General features: G+C 39.4%; 1 pseudogene; it reads right to left on the bottom strand.

The window, feature by feature from the left end:
* Positions 1-4,632: 4,632 nt before the first annotated feature.
* LOC148303800 (proteasome subunit alpha type-7 pseudogene) lies at positions 4,633-5,345 on the bottom strand (annotated as a pseudogene).

The following is a 5,345-nucleotide window of genomic DNA, read 5'->3' on the forward strand; positions in this document are numbered from 1 at the left end:
GTTTGAGCATAATGATATTACAGCATTTATCCTGCATAGTTATAGCTTATCAATATAATCATACTTTAACAACCGAATTGGACATGCAGCAACACTACGAGGTCATTAACCTGCACAATATCATCAAGACGCAGGAGGCCAAGATCCATGAGCTCAGAGAGTAACTGCGAGTGGCCAGTTAAAGGGAATAAAGCCGGTACCAGATATTCATGAACAATTCGCAACTCAGACTTAACGAAAAAGAATAAATGATCGAGTTCCTCAAGACATAAATCAGCAAGCATCAGACCAGCCGATACGAATAGGCGGAATTGTCGCGAAATCGATACGACAGGGAGCATGAAGATGACAAGAAGTTGCTGATCTCCTTCAAGAAAAAGTGTATTGAGTTGGAGGGAAAGATTAAGCGGACATAGAACGACGCATAAATCAAATGTCAAAACTATGAGGGCACCATTTTGAAACTCAGCTAGTAGTTGCATCAGTCCGACTAAGTCAAAAACAGACTGAGTATCGAGATCTCCAAAATTAATCATTTCTATAAAAACTCTATGTTCGAAATCGCGAAGCGTAAAGAAACTCTGCTTTGGGTCGAAAAATTTATGTAGTATCTCGAAACTTCTGAAGAAAAGGAGAGGAAAACTTTAGTCGATGTGAACAGTCTGCTCAAAGCCGAAATTTTCACTCTAAGGACTCAAATTTCTACCTTGGTCACCGGCATCCTCAAGTACGAGGAGTCTCTCACAGCCAAAGCAGGCAGCATGGAGGCGACAATTAATGAATAAATTCAGCGAATGAATGCTTAGTCGTCGACGATCATCGAAAATAATAACAATTTTTGGAGTGTGTTTATTAAAAGCGAGCGGGAGTCAGATCGAAATGAAGAGCTGAAAGCTTTAAACGAAGAGCTCGAAAAATTAAAATAACAGCATGCGCTTTAGATCGAAGAGTTATAGAGCACGCTGAAAAACTATGAGAGTGAAAAAAAAACCTTAGTTTTAGGCTTTCAATAGCTGCGGTCGCTCAACTAGTACAGAGAAAACACTTACAGATAAGAAATAAGGGTGCTGAAGAAGGCCATCGAAGAATTAATCACGACTGGATAGAAGCGGGATGAACTCTTCGAAGATCAAATAAAGATGCTGACCTCCCAAATCGAGCAGATCAGCCATAAGTACTATGAGAATATCGATTTTCCACAGAAAAGGATTCATGACAGGATTTCTGGGGAGGCTGAAATGTTCAAGTCTGAACTGACTAAGATCAGGGAAGGCTCATCCCTCAAGAGCATCGAAAACATCCTCTCCAAGTTTGTGCAGATGAAGCAATACAGCGAGGACTCCAGGCTGAAGAACTAAATTGAAGACTATATTCAGCAGTCAACCCTCATTCTGGAAACTTTGACTGATTTGGCCAAATGCGACTATTCAGCCAAAGAGAAACCCCCTTTTAGTCTGGGTTCGAGCCTGGAAATGGAATTGGAGCGAATTGAAAACCGATAAAAAATCAATAAAGCTTTATATGAAGCGTCACTCTCCAAAAAGCATCTCGCAAAACTACAAGAGCACTATCATCAGCAATAAAGGAAAAGCCCCAACTCCATTTATAAACCGGGGAACTCTCAACAAATCCAGCAAATCATACAGCTTTAAGCAGAGAAAGAAGCCTTAGAGGAGAGCAATCAACTGCTGCGCTCGGAACAATAAAAAGACATCAGCTCTTTGAAGAAGGCCCTATAAATATACAAAGCGTAGTCTGAAAGCTCAACTAAAACCAAAGAGCTGCTGAATTCAATCATAAGCCAGCTGGCCACAACTAATAGTAACCTATTGCGCTTGATGGATGTCTCCGAAGACAATTACAACTTCGTTAAGGGAAATATTGAAATGATTAAAAACATTGTCGATCGGCCTCTTTAAAGCTTTGAGCATCTCTTCGAAGGTATGAAGGAACTCGCTAGCAACTCTCCTAAGAAATAAATTTACGTCGATAAATTTGTCAGCGGGGTTGATTCGAATGCTCAGGGGAAGCCCTATCTTTTGTTTCATGGCTCAAACATCAAAGCATTTAAATAAGTTCTCCTCAAAAGATCGGAGAATGTCAACTCCACGCAAAGGACAATGATGGAATTGATCAAAACCATCAGATAATCCCAGCAAAAGCGCGCACACAAAAAGGCTAATTATCCTCTTAGCGAGCAGAAGTAAGCTGAAGGAAAGAAGGCCAAGAATGTCAGCAATGGAAGCCGCGGGATAGAAAAGAAAATAAAGTAGATCCAGAACGAGCGTATAAAGTAGAGACAGTAATATGCACACAAACTACAAAAGCTGTCAGCCTAAATAGGGGCAATGAGCAAGAAGATCATCAAGACCAACTCGATGATGGCGATGCTTTAGAAGCTGAGTCTGAATGCCAAAGTAGAATAAATAATGAAAAAGATCCAGATCAAGATGGACAAAACTGGACTCAATAGCATCCGAGATGATGTGCTGAACGACATTCGGAGCAAACTAAGCGAAGCCAATCTATAGTGCGAAGGACTAAGGAAGGAAATGACAATACAGTATACAGCGCGAAGGTAATTGTGATTAATCTGCTCTTTTCATCATTTAATACAATTCTATGGGATATCCAAACGATATATAATATTACGCAATGATACTCATATTGCTTTGCTACGACTAATATAAATTTATTATCATAATAATAAAAAATCAATTCAATCCCGAAAGTGAAGAAATGAGGCAATTCGATCATCATTTTGTGCCCATCCAATCGACCTAATGCTCCCAAAGAGAATAATCCCTAAAACGCATTCGAGATAAATACTCTAATCCAAAAAGCGACAATCCCAATACACAAAGTTACTTGAGAAAGTAAAACAATGTTTACCAAAAGCCAAATGCTTCCTATGATCGAATTCAGTCATGCTTTCGTGTTCCATTACACTAATTGGTTGAGAGCGGCCCTCCTTCAAAACTGAACTGCGGGAGTGACATTAGGGTTAATATTACGAACGTCGTTAATGCGACATAGCGGACAATTAACAAAATCCGAAGCAAGTATAATTCTTTAGGTGTTTATCATGAAACTACAAATTTAAATATGAATGCGGAAAAGAAAGCAAAATTATTTTCTGAAGCTTCGGGGCCTTACGGCACCCTCCGCTTTTATCTACTGAAGTGATAGGATAAATATTCTTATATGAGGATCATTTCTTCCTCTACTTCCTCTAAGGCGTATTCAAAAATGTTTGAGTTTATTCCTGAATTTAATTTATCGTTTCTTTTTATCTTCTTTTCTGGCAACAACAGTTGTAAATGACTATTCCGATAAAGGATACTATGAATGTAATGAGGCAGGCTGCGATCGTTATTGTGATCCAATTCTATCTTTAATTATCATTGTAATAGCTGATGAGGCCGACTATAAGAGTAGTGATAAACATAAGAATGGTTTGTGTAAAGTTTATGTCTTTGGCGCCTTGTCTAAAATTTAAATGGAAAGTGATGGCATCTTTTCTTTATTTTTCTTTGTCTAGATTAATAATACTTTACTTTGACTGTATTGAATCTGTTCCCGTGCCAATTCAGCTATTTCAAGCAACTGCTTTTTCTTTTTTTCGTCATCTTCATAGATGGCTTCACCTCTCATCGCCTGAATGATGACCATCAATGTGTCTCTTGATTGCTTTTTGAAAAACTCACCATCTTTCTAAAATGTTTCAAGTGCTTCCTTCACAATCTGGTCTCTTCCTTTGTTTTATGTTTTCATTAACTGTTTAAAAATATTTATGAAAATTAGTGATTTGAATTCAATCAAGAATAATTAAAAAATTAATTTAAATCCTATCCGCGGGTCATTTGTTCATTTGGGTCATCTGGGCCATCTGATGAGTTCTGACCATTTTAATATTAAAATTAAAAATATGACCGTTGACCCAGTGACCCTGGGTCTATAGAAGGGGGTAAGTAATAGAAAGGTATGGAAGCCATGAGCATGCGAAAAATTATTGTCAAAGCCAAACACTCTATGAGAGGCAAGAGTTATTGCCCAAAGAAATTCCTGCTCGCAAATAAACTCCCACTTTTGCTGAAGATGAAAATTGGAAATGCATCACGAATGTTTCGAAGACTATTAGACAAATCCTCGGCGAGAGTAACTCACACAAAACGGCTAAAAACCGCAATTTATGAGCCAATATTCGTAATCATCCTTACGGATTTGATGTCTATATCATTATAGTTTGCTGCCGATATCAATGTCGAGTTTGGAATAGAATAGACTCACTTTCCGTTTTGTTTAGACATATCCGGCTTGCCTTTTGTCTTATTAGTATGGTGCCTGATTAGAATATCATACTCCGACTTTTTGATTGTCTATTCGGGAGCTTGACGCAGGAGAGTGGCATCTTCTTTGACTCCTCTCTTCATTTATTCGGTAAGTAGCTTGGTTCGGTGATTCCATAACTCGTTTCCAGGCTCCATATGCATTTTGTCACCATAGATTTTATCCCTCAACTATTTGATTGTGTACTCGCCATACTTGGCCACTAATTCTTCTGATTTCATACTATAAATAGTGCATCATAGGTAATAAATATTGACGCATTTATCTATCATTATCTATCACTGTCTTGCACTCTCGATCAGCTTCTATATTTCATCATCGGTCAGCAGCCTACTTTCCTTGGGGGTGATCACCATCAATTCGATATTCTTGTTGCCTGACTCCACAACATCCAACAAGGCCTTCACGATGAGCTTCATGCCTTACTCAGTTGTGATGTTGGCCTTGTAGTGCTTCTACAGATATTCGCACACTTGTTTCGAATTGCGGCCACATGCTTGTGCTCTCCATTCCGAGAATAGGCCGGAAGGATCCGTGTAAAATAGTCTGGGCTTATTCTTGCTATCGACTCCGGCGATTAAACCGGAGATACCGAATGGCCTCACACCTCCCCTCTGGGTATACTTTTGTTTGGTTTCAGCAATGAACTTGGAGAGATACTCCACCGATGGCTCATCGTCGTAATTCAATCTGAAACTTTGAGCCTCGATCCTGGCTTTGTTGGCTAAAATTCTGCCATCGGCAGTCAGACCAGAATATGCCATAAAAATATTCTTATCCAGCTGCACAATCTTCTTGACTGTGCGCCCCTCTTGGAGTTTGGTAATGGTCTTTTTCTATTCCAATCAAATATGGAGTACCTCTACGGCCAGAATGACGGACCCTTCGGTCACGAGCCCCACTGAGCAAAGGCCTTTCTTCACTGCTTCAATTGCGTACTCCACTTGGAACAGATGCCCTGTTGGAGAAAAGACTGTGATTGCTGAGTCGTACAT

This window comes from Brachycentrus maculatus, unplaced genomic scaffold, assembly GCF_059751285.1.
Source record: "Brachycentrus maculatus isolate JH-2025_06_01 unplaced genomic scaffold, ASM5975128v1 h1tg000346l, whole genome shotgun sequence".
NCBI classification, from domain to species: Eukaryota; Metazoa; Arthropoda; class Insecta; order Trichoptera; family Brachycentridae; genus Brachycentrus; species Brachycentrus maculatus.